Below are 17,085 nucleotides of genomic sequence, written 5' to 3'. Positions count from 1 at the left end.
AAGACATAGACTGGCTGAATGGATACAAAAACAAGACCCATATATATGCTGTCTACAAGAGACCCACTTTAGACCTAGAGACACATACAGACTGAAAGTGAGGGGATGGAAAAAGATATTCCATGCAAATGGAAATCAAAAGAAAGCTGGAGTAGCTATACTCATATCAGATAAAATAGACTTTAAAATAAAGAATGTTACAAGAGACAAGGAAGGACACTACATAATGATCCAGGGATCAATTCAAGAAGAAGATATAACAATTATAAATATATATGCACCCAACATAGGAGCACCTCAATACATAAGGCAACTGCTAACAGCTATAAAAGAGGAAATCGACAGTAACACAATAATAGTGGGGGACTTTAACACCTCACTTACACCAATGGACAGATCATCCAAAATGAAAATAAATAAGGAAACACAAGCTTTAAATGACACAATAGACCAGATAGATTTAATTGATATATATAGGACATTCCATCCAAAAACAGCAGAATACACGTTCTTCTCAAGTGCGCACGGAACATTCTCCAGGATAGATCACATCTTGGGTCACAAATCAAGCCTCAGTAAATTTAAGAAAATTGAAATCATATCAAGCATCTTTTCTGACCACAACGCTATGAGATTAGAAATGAATTACAGGGAAAAAAACGTAAAAAAGACAAACACATGGAGGCTAAACAATACGTTACTAAATAACCCAGAGATCACTGAAGAAGTCAAAGAGGAAATCAAAAAATACCTAGAGACAAATGACAATGAAAACACGACGACCCAAAACCTATGGGATGCAGCAAGAGGTTCTAAGAGGGAAGTTTATAGCTATACAAGCCTACCTAAAGAAACAAGAAAAATCTCAAGTAAACAATCTAACCTTACACCTAAAGAAACTAGAGAAAGAAGAACAAACAAAACCCAAAGTTAGCAGAAGGAAAGAAATCATAAAGATCAGAGCAGAAACAAATGAAATAGAAACAAAGAAAACAATAGCAAAGATCAATAAAACTAAAAGCTGGTTCTTTGAGAAGATAAACAAAATTGATAAGCCATTAGCCAGACTCATCAAGAAAAAGAGGGAGAGGACTCAAATCAATAAAATCAGAAATGAAAAAGGAGAAGTTACAACAGACACCGCAGAAATACAAAGCATCCTAAGAGACTACTACAAACAACTTTACGCCAATAAAATGGACAACCTGGAAGAAATGGACAAATTCTTAGAAAGGTATAACCTTCCAAGACTGAACCAGGAAGAAATAGAAAATATGAACAGACGAGTCACAAGTAATGAAATTGAAACTGTGATTAAAAATCTTCCAACAAACAAAAGTCCAGGACCAGATGGCTTCACAGGTGAATTCTATCAAACATTTAGAGAAGAGCTAACACCCATCCTTCTCAAACTCTTCCAAAAAATTGCAGAGGAAGGAACACTCCCGAACTCATTCTATGAGGCCACCATCACCCTGATACCAAAACCAGACAAAGACACCACAAAAAAAGAAAATTACAGACCAATATCACTGATGAATATAGATGCAAAAATCCTCAACAAAATACTAGCAAACAGAATCCAACAACACATTAAAAGGATCATACACCACGATCAAGTGGGATTTATCCCAGGGATGCAAGGATTCTTCAATATACGCAAATCAATCAATGTGATACACCATATTAACAAATTGAAGAATAAAAACCATATGATCATCTCAATAGATGCAGAAAAAGCTTTTGACAAAATTCAACACCCATTTCTGATAAAAACTCTCCAGAAAGTAGGCATAGAGGGAACCTACCTCAACATAATAAAGGCCATATATGACAAACCCACAGCAAACATCATTCTCAATGGTGAAAAACTGAAAGCATTTCCTCTAAGATCAGGAACAAGACAAGGATGTCCACTCTCACCACTATTATTCAACATAGTTCTGGAAGTCCTAGCCACGGCAATCAGAGAAGAAAAAGAAATAAAAGGAATACAAATTGGAAAAGAAGAAGTAAAACTGTCACTGTTTGCAGATGACATGATACTATACATAGAGAATCCTAAAACTGCCACCAGAAAACTGCTAGAGCTAATTAATGAATATGGTAAAGTTGCAGGATACAAAATTAATGCACAGAAATCTCTTGCATTCCTATACACTAATGATGAAAAATCTGAAAGAGAAATTATGGAAACACTCCCATTTACCATTGCAACAAAAAGAATAAAATACCTAGGAATAAACCTACCTAGGGAGACAAAAACCTGTATGCAGAAAACTATAAGACACTGATGAAAGAAATTAAAGATGATACCAACAGATGGAGAGATATACCATGTTCTTGGATTGGAAGAATCAATATTGTGAAAATGAGTATACTACCCAAAGCAATCTACAGATTCAATGCAATCCCTATCAAATTACCAATGGCATTTTTTACGGAGCTAGAACAAATCATCTTAAAATTTGTATGGAGACACAAAAGACCCCGAATAGCCAAAGCAGTCTTGAGGCAAAAAAATGGAGCTGGAGGAATCAGACTCCCTGACTTCAGACTATACTACAAAGCTACAGTAATCAAGACAATATGGTACTGGCACAAAAACAGAAACATAGATCAATGGAACAAGATAGAAAGCCCAGAGATTAACCCACGCACCTATGGTCAACTAATCTATGACAAAGGAGGCAAAGATATACAATGGAGAAAAGACAGTCTCTTCAATAAGTGGTGCTGGGAAAACTGGACAGCTACATGTAAAAGAATGAAATTAGAATACTCCCTAACACCATACACAAAAATAAACTCAAAATGGATTAGAGACCTAAATATAAGACTGGACACTATAAAACTCTTAGAGGAAAACATAGGAAGAACACTCTTTGACATAAATCACAGCAAGATCTTTTTTGATCCACCTCCTAGAGTAATGGAAATAAAAACAAAAATAAACAAGTGGGACCTAATGAAACTTCAAAGCTTTTGCACAGCAAAGGAAACCATAAACAAGACGAAAAGACAACCCTCAGAATGGGAGAAAATATTTGCAAATGAATCAATGGACAAAGGATTAATCTCCAAAATATATAAACAGCTCATTCAGCTCAATATCAAAGCAACAAACACCCCAATCCAAAAATGGGCAGAAGACCTAAATAGACATTTCTCCAAAGAAGACATACAGCCACGAAGCACATGAAAAGATGCTCAACATCACTAATTATTAGAGAAATGCAAATCAAAACTACAATGAGGTATCACCTCACTCCTGTTAGAATGGGCATCATCAGAAAATCTACAAACAACAAATGCTGGAGAGGGTGTGGAGAAAAGGGAAACCTCTTGCACTGTTGGTGGGAATGTAAATTGATACAGCCACTATGGAGAACAGTATGGAGGTCCCTTAAAAAACTAAAAATGGAATTACCATATGATCCAGCAATCCCACCACTGGGCATATACCCAGAGAAAACCGTAATTCAAAAAGACACATGCACCCCAATGTTCATTGCAGCACTATTTACAATAGCCAGGTCATGGAAGCAACCTAAATGCCCATCAACAGACGAATGGATAAAGAAGTTGTGGTACATATATACAATGGAATATTACTCAGCCATAAAAAGGAAGGAAATTGAGTCATTTGTTGAGACGTGGATGGATCTAGAGACTGTCATACAGAGTGAAGTAAGTCAGAAAGAGAAAAACAAATATCGTATATTAATGCATGTATGTGGAACCTAGAAAAATGGTACAGATGAGCCAGTTTGCAGGGCAGAAGTTGAGACACAGATGTCTCTAATGGACATATGGACACCAAGGGGGGAAAACTGCGGTGAGGTGGGGATGGTGGTGTGCTGAATTGGGCGATTGGGATTGACATGTATACACTGATGTGTATAAAATTGATGCCTAATAAGAACCTGCAGTATAAAAAAACAAACAAAACAAAACAAAACAAAACAAAACAAAACAAAACAAAAAAGTGCCTCTTGCTTTATATCCTTTCTAACTCTTGGTATTATCAGTGGGGATAAAACAGTATCTTACTGTAGCCTTTATTTGCATTTCCTGATTATTAGTGAGATTGAGAATTGTTTCTTGTGTTTATTGGTCATACATATCTTTTTTCTGTGAAATGTCTGTTAATATCTTTTATACATTTTTCTATTTTATTATTTATCTTTCTCATCACTTTATTTACATGCTCTGCATATTAATCCTTGTAGGTTAAATGTGTTAAATGAATTTTCTCTCACTCTGGCTTCTTTAATTTAAAAAATGTCTTTAATTAAAAAATTTTAACCTTTAATGTAGTTGAACTTAATAACATTCTCTTCTCTAGCTTGTGCTTATATATCTTCTTTAAGAAATCTTTTTGTACTTCAAGGCCAGAGAGATCATCTCCCACAGTTTATTTTAATTTTTAAAGTATTTTTGATACTTGAGTCCTTAATTCACATGGAGTTCATTTTTTGTGTATGATGTGAGGTGAGGATTGACATTAACTAATTGCCCCAGCAAGCTTTCTGAACAGTCCCCCGTCTCCCCCCGTTGATCTTCCACAGCTCTGTGTACACTACAGACTTTCTGGGCTTCCTATTTAGTCCCCCTCATTATTTTTGCTTATTTCTTGAGCAAATGGCATAATGTCTTGTTTTGTAATTTTTCATAAAAGGCAATTCTCACAACCTATTCTTCTTTTCAAGAGTGTTGTCTGTTTTACCCTTCCATATTAATGTAAAAATCTGCTTTCTAAGTGCCATAAAAAACCCTGTTGTTATTTTGATTACAATAGGATTGACTCTATAAATCAAATTGGGGAAAACTGACATGTTTATGGTGTGTGTCTTCTTATCCATGAACATTACATATCTTTCTGTTTATTTAGGTCTTTTAAAATGTCTTTCAATAAAGTTTTATCACTTTTTGCACCTAAGTCTCATGACTTTTTTGTTAGATTTAGTACTGGGAACTTTATATTTTTGTAACAAAGTAAATACATGTTAAAAATTATGTTTTCTAATATTTATTGCTGCTGTACAGAAATGCAACTTATTTTTATTTATTGACTTTACAGGCAGCCACCTTGATAAAAACATTGTTATTTCTAAATATTTGTCTGTAGATCCTTTTAGGTTTGCTATGTAGATAATCACATCATTTCTGAATAACATTTTTTTTCTTCCTAATACTTATGCCATTACTTTCTTTTTCTTGATTTACTATACTTGTTAGGACTTTTAGTACAATGCTGAAAAGAAGTGGTAGTGGTGGGCATTCTTTTTCCTGATTGCAAAGAATTATTTTAAATATTTCTCCCATTAACAGTTATCTTTGATGAAGATGTTTTGTTGATTCTTCTCATCAAATTAAGGAAATCCTTGTCTATTCTTAATTTGCATTAGCTTTGTATCATGAATGTACTGAATTTTATCAGATGCAATCTACTAAAATGATTTCATAATTTTTCTCCTTTAATTTGGTTGATGAAATTTAAGATTTTCCTAAAGTTAGACTGTTTAGATTGGTATTTCTGGGATAAACCCAACTGGTCAAGATGCATCTTTTATATATATATATAAAATGTTAACAGACTGAATCTAAAGGCATGCATATATGTTCAGTCTGTTAATATTTTGTTATGGTTTTGATACCTATGTTTGTGAGTGAGATTAACCTATAATTTTTCTTTCTCATAAGGTCTTTGTCTAGTTTTGTTTTCAGGGTTACACTAGTCTCTAGGAATTAATTGGGAAGTTGTTCCTTTTTCTATAGTCCAGAAGAACCTGATGGTGTATTTTTCAAAAGTTTGGTAGAATTCACCTGCAAAATTAACAGTTTGTTTTATTCTTGGTGAGATTTTTTTTAAACCTACTGCTTCAATCTATTTGAGAGTTATAAGACCCACATCAGTTTGGGTAAAATAATTTTTTTCTAGAAATTTGTGTTCTTTACCTATTTTCAAATTTATTGGCATAAAATTGTTAACTGTATCCTTATCTCTTTAGTCTGACATAGCTGTAGTTTTGTTTCCACTTTTACCCCAATATTGGTTATTTGTGCTTTCTTTTTTCTTAATTTTGCCAGAGGTTAATTTTACTAGTCATTTCAAAGAAACAATTTTTGGAGTGTTGATCTCCATTCTGTCTTTGTTTTCTGCTTCACTGATTTCTGCACCTAATAACAGAACCCCAAAATACACAAATCAAAAACTGATAGAACTAAAATAAGATATAAAAAAATTCAAAATTACAGCTGTAGATTTCAACATACCTCTCAATAACTGATAGAAGTAGACAAAAAAAATCAGTAAATATAAAGAATATATAAAGAGTATTATCAACCAACTTGACTTAAATGACATTTCTAGAACAGTCTAACAACAGCAGAAGATGCATTCTTTTCTGGTGCTTATGGAACATTTATCAAGACAGATCATATTCTGGGGCATAAAACAAGTCTGAATAAGTTTAAAATAAATCATACAAAGTATACTGATTTACCACAGTGTAATTAAATTAGAAATCAATTAAAGCAAGATATCTGGAAAATACCCAATAGTTAGAAACCACATAACACACTTCTAAATAATTTATGGGTCAAAGAGGAGATTAGAAGGAAAATTATAAACCATTTTAAACTGAATGAAAATAAAAATATGACAAATAAAACTTGTGATATGCAGCTGGCACAGAATTTAGAGGGAACTTTTAGCACTAAACCCCTACATTAGAAAAGCAAGGGATCAAATTAGTAACCTAAACTTCCATACTGAGAAACTAAAAAAAACAAACAAAAAACTTCTCAAATTAAATCCTACACAAGCAGAATACAGGAGATAACAAAGATAAGAGCAGACATCAATGAAAGAGAAAACAGAAAAACAATAGAGAAAAATCAATGGATCCAAAAACTCATTCTTTGGGAAGCTCAATAAAAACTGATAAACTTTTATTAGTCAATGTGACCGGGGGAAAAAAGAGAAAAGATACAAAGTCCCAAGATAAGAATTGAGAAAGGTACATTACTACAAATCCTACAGATATTAATGGAATGATAAGGGACTATTATGAACAACTTTATGTCAATAAATTCAATGACTTAGATAAACTAGACAAATTAAAGACACAACTAACAAAGCTCACTCAAGAAGAAAGACAATTTGAATACTCTCATTAAAGAAATTGAGTTTATAGTTAAAAATCTCTCACAAAGAAAACTCCCTGTTCAGATGGCTTCAATGGTGAATTTTCTATCAAACATTTAAGGAAGATATAATACCAATCCTCTACAATCTTTTCCAGAAAAATAAGGGTAGGGAACACTTCCCAACTCATTACACACAGTCATTATCATCCTGATACCAAAACTAGACAAAATATTACAAGAAAATCACAGACTAATATACTTATGAATATAAATTCAGACAGACTGAATGGCTTATCAACGGTAGAGAAAGGTGTGTGTGTTGGTTTGTCAATTTCTCTCATTATATCAATCATTTTCTGCTTTATATATTTTGAGGTTATTTTTATTGCTTATGTATAAGGTTAGAAGCAGTATATATTGTTTTTCTGGTGAATTAAAGCTTTTATCATCATGTGGTCATTCTCTCAGACCCTAATAATTTTTTATGCTTTGAAATACATATTTCCAGGTAATTAATATAACTATAGCTACTTCCTTTTGATAGTATATTTCTTTTTGATTAGTATTTTCCCATTAACATTTCTATTATGCTTTAGGTATGACTTAAAAACATGTAGCTCCTTTAAAAAATTTCCAATTTGACATTATTGTGACTGTTATATTACAGATTTTTTTAAAGACTGTTTATCATATTTCTTGGTTTCTTTTTATCCTGATTCTTTTTTTTTTTTTTAATTTTTTTTTTTTTTAAATTAATTAATTAATTAATTTTTGGCTGTGTTGGGTCTTTGTTTCTGTGCGAGGGCTTTCTCCAGTTGCGGCGAGCGGGGGCCACTCTTCATCGCGGTGCGCGGGCCTCTCACTATCGCGGCCTCTCTTGTTGCGGAGCACAGGCTCCAGACGCACAGGCTCAGTAGTTGTGGCTCACGGGCCTAGTTGCTCCGCGGCATGTGGGATCTTCCCAGACCAGGGCTCGAACCCGTGTCCCCTGCATTGGCAGGCAGATTCTCAACCACTGCGCCACCAGGGAAGCCCCTATCCTGATTCTTGAATGCTTTTTTTCCTTTTTTTTTTTTTTTTTTGCCATTTCTTGTATTGATTTTTTTTTTTTTTGGTCCTCCTGTTCTTACTTCATTATTTTACCTTCAGAGGTTTGGGAGTTGCACATTTCTTTTAAAGGTTACCCTTAAATTTCTACTTAATATTTAACTTAACAAAGTCCAAGTAATATATTAACTCACTCCTCCTGAACACTAAAAGGGCCTTTGAATACCTTAACTCTGATCATCCCACTCTCAAATATACATTTCTCCAGTATTTCAGTTTAGCTACTTCCGAGACTGAACCAGAAAGAAATAGAAAATATAAACAGACCAATTCCAAGCACTGAAATTAAGACTGTGATTGAAACTCTTCCAACAAACAAAAGCCTAGGACCAGATGGCTTCACAGGCAAATTCTATCAAACACTTAGAGAAGAGCTAACAACTATCCTTCTCAAACTCTTCCAAAATATAGCAGAGGGAGGAACACTCCCCAACTCATTCTACGAGGCCATCACCCTGATACCAAAACCAGACAAAGATGTCACAAAGAAAGAAAACTACAGGCCAATGTCACTGATGAACATAGATGCAAAAATCCTCAATAAAATACTAGCAAACAGAATCCAGCAGCACATTAAAAGGATCATACACCATGATCAAGTGGGGTTTATCCCAGGAATGCAAGGATTCTTCAATATATGCAAATCAATCAATGTGATACACCATATTAACAAATTGAAGAATAGAAACCATATGATCATCTCAATAGATGCAGAAAAAGCTTTTGACAAAATTCAACACCCATTTATGATAAAAACCCTCCAGAAAGTAGGCATAGAGGGAACTTACCTCAACATAATAAAGGCCATATATGACAAACCCACAGCCAACATCGTTCTCAATGGTGAAAAATGGAAACCATTTCCTCTAAGATCAGGAACAAGACAAGGTTGTCCACTCTCACCACTATTATTCAACACAGTTTTGGAAGTTTTAGCCACAGCAATGAGAGAAGAAAAAGAAATAAAAGGAATCCAAATCGGAAAAGAAGTAAAAGTGTCACTGTTTGCAGATGACATGATACTATACATAGAGAATCCCAAAGATGCTACCAGAAAACTACTAGAGCTAATCAATTAATTTGGTAAAGTAGCAGGATACAAAATTAATGCAGAGAAATCTCTTGCATTCCTATACACTAATGATGAAAAATCTGAAAGAGAAATTATGGAAACACTCCCATTTACCATTGCAACAAAAAGAATAAAATACCTAGGAATAAACCTACCTAAGGGGACAAAAGACTTGTATGCAGAAAACTATAAGACACTGATGAAAGAAATTAAAGATGATACCAACAGATGGAGAGATATACCATGTTCTTGGATTGGAAGAATCAACATTGTGAAAATGACTATACTACCCAAAGCAATCTACAGATTCAATGCAATCCCTATCAAACTATCAATGGCATTTTCCCCAGAACTAGAACAAAAAATTTCACCATTTGTAAGGAAACACAAAAGACCCCGAATAGCCAAAGCAATCTTGAGAAAGAAAAACAGAGCTGGAGGAATCAGGCTCCCGGACTTCAGACTATCCTACAAAGCTACAGTAATCAAGAGAGTATGGTACTGGCACAAAAACAGAAATACAGATCAATGGAACAGGATAGAAAGCCCAGAGATAAACCCACACACATATGGTCACCTTATATTTGATAAAGGAGGCAAGAATATACAATGGAGAAAAGACAGCCTCTTCAATAAGTGGTTCTGGGAAAACCAGACAGCTACATGTAAAAAAGTGAAATTAGAACACTTCTTAACACCATACACAAAAATAAACTCAAAACGGATTAAAGACCTAAATGTAAGGCCAGACACTAGAGGAAAACATAGGCAGAACACTTTATGACGTACATCACAGCAAGATCTTTTTTGACCCACCTCCTAGAGAAATGGAAATAAAAACAAAAATAAACAAATGGGACCTAATGAAGCTTAAAAGCTTTTGCACAGCAAAGGAAACCATAAACAAGACAAAAAGACAACCCTCAGAATGGGAGAAAATATTTGCAAATGAAGTAACTGACAAAGGATTAATCTCCAAAGTTTACAAGCAGCTCATGCGGCTCAATATCAAAAAGACAAACAACCCAATCCAAAAATGGGCAGAAGACCTAAATAGACATTTCTCCAAAGAAGATGTAAAGATTGACAAGAAACACATGAAAGGATGCTCAACATCACTAATCATTAGAGAAATGCAAATCAAAACTACAATGAGGTATCATCTCACACCAGTCAGAATGGCCATCATCAAAAAATCTACAAACAATAATGCTGGAGAGGGTGTGGAGAAAAGAGAACCCTCTTGCACTGTTGGTGGGAATGTAAATTGATACAGCCACTATGGAGAACAGTATGGAGGTTCCTTAAAAAACTAAAAATAGAACTATCATACGACCCAGCAATCCCACTACTGGGCATATACCCTGAGAAAACCATAATTCAAAAAGAGTCATGTACCACAATGTTCACTGCAGCTCTATTTACAACAGCCAGGACATGGAAGCAACCTAAGTGTCCACCGACAGATGAATGGATAAAGAAGATGTGGCACATACATACAATGGAATATTACTCCGGCATAAAAGGAAACGAAATTGAGTTATTTGTAGTGAGGTGGATGGACCTAGAGTCTGTCATACAGAGTGAAGTAAGTCAGAAAGAGAAAAACAAATACCGTCTGCTAACACATATATATGGAATCTAAAAAAAAAAAAAAAAAGGTTCTGAAGAACCTAGGGGCAGGACAGGAATAAAGACACAGACGTATAGAATGGACTTGAGGACACGGGCGGGGGAAGGGTAAGCTGGGACGAAGTGAGAAGAGTGTCATGGACATATATACACTACCAAATGTAAAATAGATAGCTAGTGGGAAGCAGCTGCATAGCACAGGGAGATCAGCTCAGTGCTTTGTGACCACCTGGGGGGGGATAGGGAGGGTGGGAGGGAGACGCAAGAGGGAAGAGATATGGGAATATATGTATAGCTGATTCACTTTGTTATAAAGCAGACACACCACTGTAAAGCAATTACACTCCAATAAAGATGTTAAAAAAAATAAAAAATTAACAATAAATAAATAAATAATTTAAAAACCCCACAAATTGTTTTCTACAGACAGTGTTTGTTTGGGTTTGTATACCTGTATAATTTTATTTGCTTAGTGAATCTTCCTTTGTCTCAGACAATCCTTCTCTAGCTATCATATAGAAAAGTTCCTTTAGGGTGGGGCTCTTGGTAAACTTTTTCCAGTTGTTTATCTTTAAGTGCCTTTATTCTTCCCTCCTTGTAGGGTGCACAATTCTAGCGGGCCCAGTATCCTTCCAAAACTGTCATCTGGCTTAGATAGCTGCTATGAGAAACAGGCTGTCATTTGAGTCATCTCTTCTCTATAGGTAATCTGTCCTTTCTGTCCCCATGAGGGCAGAGATCTAGGTCTAAATTTTTCTTCACTGATTTATGCCAAGCACCTGAAAAGTATCTGGCACAATACTTTGCTACGTATTTGTTGAATGAATCAATAAATTAATGAATGGCTGCTGTCATATTTCTTAAGCTATTTTCTCTCAGATGCAAATCCAAAATTCTATAATCTGCTTTGTGATACTGTGGCTGGAACTCTGCAAACCACATTTCTCCTTTGCTAGCTGGCTTCTTGTTAGGTTCTGCAAACATATGTGCTAGGGGATTGGAAGGTAAGAGGGAAAGGGACTTTTCCTGCCAGTTTGCATGCTGCTCCTGTCACTGTCATTCTGGCAACAGCACTTTGTGGTCAGCACTCTGGTCTCCAGCTTCTTCCAGCACTCCCAGACCCAGCAGCCAGCCCATGCTCCCTCCTCAGAAGCAGGAAGTCTAGCTCGTTCAGAGCTCTCTCTCGTGGACTCTAGATTTTGAAAATCTCAAATGCTTACCTTCTCGTTCCTTACAATTAATATCTCTGGTTTACCTAAGTGTTTCCTTTTTTCTTTTTCAGCCCTCCACCACAATGTACTGTCATGCCTCAGAGATACTGCAGGTTCAGTTACAGACTACCACAATAAAGGGAATATTGCAATAAAGTGAGTCACACGAACTTTTTGGTTTCCCAGTGCATATAAAAGTTATGTTTACACTATACTGTAGTCTGTCAAGTGTGCAATAGCATTATGTCTAAAAAACAATGTACATATCTTAATTAAAAATACTTTCTTGCTAAAAAATGCTAACAATCACCTGAGTCTTGAGTGGCAGAAGTAACGTCAAAGATCACTGGCTACAGAATCACCATAACACAAATAATAATAATGAAAAAGTTCGAAATATTGTGAGAATTACCAAAATGTGACACAAAGAGACGAAGTGAGCAAATGCTGCTGGAAAAATGGCACCAATAGACTTGCTCAAGACAGGGTTGCTGCAAACCTTCAATTTGCAAAATATGCAGCATCTGCCAAGTGCAATAAAGCGAAGCACAATAAAACAAGGTAAGCCTGTAATCGATTCTCTAAATTCAATGTGCTCTTCTGAAATACCTAATGTTGTTTTTGTTTTCCTGACAGTACCCTGACTGAAACAGATGCTTTTAAGATATCTTTGTCTTTGTTATAATGTATCTTGGCATGGATTTCTTTTTATTTACCCAGCTTGGGATACATGGTACTTCCTGAATCTGTTGATTCCTTTACCTCCTTGTCTCTATAATACTCCAGGTAATTTTTTACACAAAGCTTGCAATTCACTTATTATTTAACTGTGTCTGAATCTATCTAACTCATCCATGGGGTATTTGACTTAATTACTTAAACAAATATATTTTTAGTTTAAGATGTATCAATTAAAAAAATTTACCTATTCATTTTCTATGTCATTTCTTTGCTCACTTTTGTGATTACATCTCTTAGGTATTTTATAATGAAAAATTTCAAATACGTATACAAATAAAGGGAACAGTATAATGAACTCCATGTGTTCATGACCTAGATTCAACATTTATCAACAACTCATGGCCAATCCTATTTCATCTAAACCCTCATCCATGCTAATCTGAAGCAAATCCCAGACTTTATAAAATTTCACCAGTAAGTTTTTCAGTGTTACCTCTAAAAGATACAACCTCATGTTTAAAAGATAAACTTGAAAAAATCTGGCCTAAAATATTGAAAATTATTCTTTAATACCATCAAGTATTCATCTGGTGTGCCTATTTCCCCCAACTGTCTTATAAAACTTTGTTTTGCTTTTACAGTTTTATCATAATCTAAATAAAGTTCATACATTGCAAATGGCTAATGTATTCCTTAAGTCTCTTTTGATCTCTAGAGTCCACCACCTAATTTTTAAAATTTATTTCTGTACAAGAAATATAGGGTATTTATCCTGTAGTTTCCACTGACTGGACTCTGCTTATTGCATCCTCATGGAACCATCTGACATGTTCCTTTGTCCCCTGTATTTCCCGTAAGTTGGTAGTTAGAGGCTTGACTGGATTCAGGATTGACGTTTTTGGGGAGGAGTGGAAGCAAAACTATTTCATAGGTGGTAGTGTGAACTTCCAAGAGTACACACATACTGTCTCTCTATTTGTGATGTTAGCAGCCAGTGGTAATCACTGCCATAAATTAATTAGGGGCTGCAATGATCATTCCTAGTTTATTAGTTGGAATACTCCTATAAAGAGACTTTTCTCATCAATTATTTATTTATCCTAAAGTACTGTTCATTTAGAAAGGAAGGATACATGTTTATTACCATCTTCTTGTTTCCTAGAAGGATCTAGAAGGTCATTTTTAAAAATTGTGGTATAGAGGTCAACCCTTCAACCCTTTACTCCGTGGTAAACTGCACAAAGGTTTTGGCAAGGGTATATAAGATCAAGATCCATTCCATATGGGAACAGTCAAGGAAGGACACTCGAATTAAATAAATAAATCAAGCCTAAAGTCTGGAAAGGAGGCAGAGTCAAGATGGCGGACTAGGAGGATGAGGAACTTGTGTCTCCACACAACTAGGGCACCTACCAGGCACCGGTGGGGGACCACGGACACCTAAAGGGACGGGAGGAACCCCCAGCGACCGGGTAGAAAGTGGGGTGTGGGGGAGGGAGGGGGGAGGAGAAGTGGAGGTGGGACAGGACTGGCGCCCCTGAGGGGCGGCTGGGGGAGCGGAAGGGATCCTACACCTGAAAGGGGAAATTGGGGGACCACTGGGAGGACAGAGAATCAGAAGCGAGAGTGGCCAGGTTTCCCCTGCCCACTTGGGCCCCCGGGAGCCTGCTGAGATCCGGGCCTGATCTTCTGCCCACCTAGGCCCCCTCCAGCCACGCAGGTCCCGAGGGAGTAGGAGGGAGGGAAGCGGGAGCAAAAGTAAAGGCTGGATCTACAGGACCGGCACCTCTGGGGGGCGGCTGGTGGGGGAGGAGTTCCTACACCCAGTGGGACCCACCCACGGTTAGGAGTCCAGCGGGGATGGGGGAGACCGTGGGGGAGACGGTGGGGGGCGGGGCATAGAGGAATGGAAGGGAATGCGGCCAGCACTTTCCCTGTCCACTTAGGCACTGGAGAGCCTGCTGGGCTCTGAGGTCTGATCCTCTGCCCCTGGAGCCTCCCTCCTGCCACGCAGAGCCCAAGCCCCACCCCTACACTCAGGGCCCTACCACTACACTGGGAGACCCCCTCCAACCATGCTGGGCCTAAACCCCACCCATACACTCTCACCCAGGGACTTACCTGCAAACTCTGGAACTCCACACTCCAGAGGCCCTGCTTTGGACGTGCTGCCTCTCTGCTTCTGGGCAGGTCCTAAGCAGAGGCTCCGCTCCACACTTGAATGTCGCCCACCCCCCCCCACCCACACACACACTTAGGGCCTGCCCCCAAGGCCTTTTCTGCCTGCGAGGGTCCTGAACCAGGTGCTAGTCCTGAACCAGGTCCTGCCCCACGCTCAAACATCACCTGCACCCCTCCCCTGCATAGGTCCCGCCCCACCCTAAACCCAGCCCCTGACTAAGTTCCACCTCCGCCTGAACTCTGGCCACCATAGACAAGGCTTTTCTTTTTTCCTCTTGGGGTTCTGTTTTATCTTGTTGTTGATTCATTTATATATTTATTTTTCCTTATATATTTTCTATCTTTCTAATTTTATTTTGTTTTTTACTCTTTGTTATTGTACTGCTCCTTTTTTTCTTTTTTTTGCCTCACTACCCGGCTTGTGGGATCTTGGTTCCCAGGCTGGAGGTCAGGCCCGAGCTCCCGTAGTGGGAGCTCCAAGTCGAAACCGCTAGACTAACAGAGAACCTCAGACCCCAGGGAATATTAACTGGAGTGAGGCCTCCCGGAGGTCCTCAGCACCAGGACCAGGCTCAATCCAACTGCCTGCAAACTCCAGTGCTGGACGCCTCAGGCCAAACAACCAGTAAGACAGGAATACAGCACCACTGATCAAAAAAAAAGAAAGAAACAACAAAATAATATGTTACAGACGAATGAGTAAGGTAAAAACCTATAAGACCAAATAAATGAAGATGAAATAGTCAATCTACCTGAAAAAGAATTCAGAGTAATGACAGTAAAGATGATCCAAAATTTTGAAAACAGAATGGAGAAATTACAAGAAACATTTAACAAGGACCTAGAAGAACTAAAGAGCAAACAGTGATGAACAACACAACTGAAATTAAAAATAGTCTAGAAGGAATCAATAGAATAACTGAGGCAGAAGAACGGATAAGTGACCTGGAAGATAAAATGGTGGAAATAACTGCAAGGGAGCAGAATAAAGAAAAAAGAATGAAAAGAATTGAGGATAGTCTCAGAGACCTCTGGGACAATATTAAATGCACCAACATTCGAATTATAGGGGTCCCAGAAGAAGAAAAGAAAAAGAAAGGGTCTGAGAAAATATTTGAAGAGATTATAGTCAAAAACCTCCCTAACATGTGAAAGGAAATAGTCAATCAAGTCCAGGAAGCGCAGAGAGTCCCATACAGGATAAACCCAAAGAGAAATATGCCGAGACACATATTAATCAAACTATCAGCCGAGACACATATAAATCAAACTATCAAAAAATAAATACAAAGAAAAAATATTAAAAGCAGCAAGAGAAAAGCAACAAGTAACATAAAAGGGAATTCCCATAAAGCAAACAGCTGATCTTTCAGCAGAAACTCTGCAAGCCAGAAGGGAGTGGCAGGACAAATTTAAAATGATGAAAGGGAAAAAGCTACAATCAAGATTACTCTACCCTGCAAGGATATCATTCAGATTCGATGAAGAAATCAAAAGCTTTACAGACAAGCAAACGCTACGAGAATTCACCACCACCAGACCAGCTTTACAACAAATGCTAAAGGAACTTCTCTAAGTGGGAAACACAAGAGAAGAAAAAGACCCATAAAAACCAACCGAAATCAATTAAGAAAATGGTAATAGGAACATATATATCAATAATCACCTTGAAGGTAAATGGATTAAATGCTCCAACCAAAAGACAAAGACTGGCTGAATGGATACAAAAACAAGACCCTTATATATGCTGTCTATAAGAAACCCACTTCAGACCTAGGGACACATACAGACTGAAAGTGAGGGGATGGAAATAGATATTCCATGCAAATGGAAATCACAAGAAAGCTGGAGGAGCAATTCTCATATTAGATAAAACAGACTTTAAAATAAAGACAGTTACAAGAGAAAAGGAAGGACACTACATAATGATCAAGGGATCAATCCAAGAAGAAAACATAACAATCATAAATATTTATGCACCCAACATAGGAGCACCTCAATACATAAAGCAAATGCTAACAGCTATAAAAGGAGAAATCGACAGTA

The 17,085-nt window shown here is 37.0% G+C and overlaps 1 protein-coding gene across 5 annotated transcripts in view; it reads right to left on the bottom strand.

The window, feature by feature from the left end:
- TTC17 (tetratricopeptide repeat domain 17) overlaps positions 1–17,085 on the bottom strand; it is a 153,604-nt gene that overhangs the window by 9,811 nt on the left and 126,708 nt on the right. The window contains exon 23 of one of the 5 annotated variants that reach the window (XR_014250250.1): positions 3,993–6,183. The exons of the other annotated variants lie outside the window; for them this stretch is intronic. The gene's annotated coding sequence lies outside the window, so the exon portion shown is untranslated. The remainder of the gene's footprint in view (positions 1–3,992; positions 6,184–17,085) is intronic. 5 annotated transcript variants of the gene reach the window in all.

The sequence above is a fragment of the Balaenoptera physalus genome (genome assembly GCF_965194825.1).
Source record: "Balaenoptera physalus genome assembly, chromosome: 10".
Lineage (NCBI taxonomy): Eukaryota > Metazoa > Chordata > Mammalia > Artiodactyla > Balaenopteridae > Balaenoptera > Balaenoptera physalus.
Note: the sequence above shows the minus strand (reverse complement) of the source record. Positions and strands in the feature narration are given on the sequence as shown.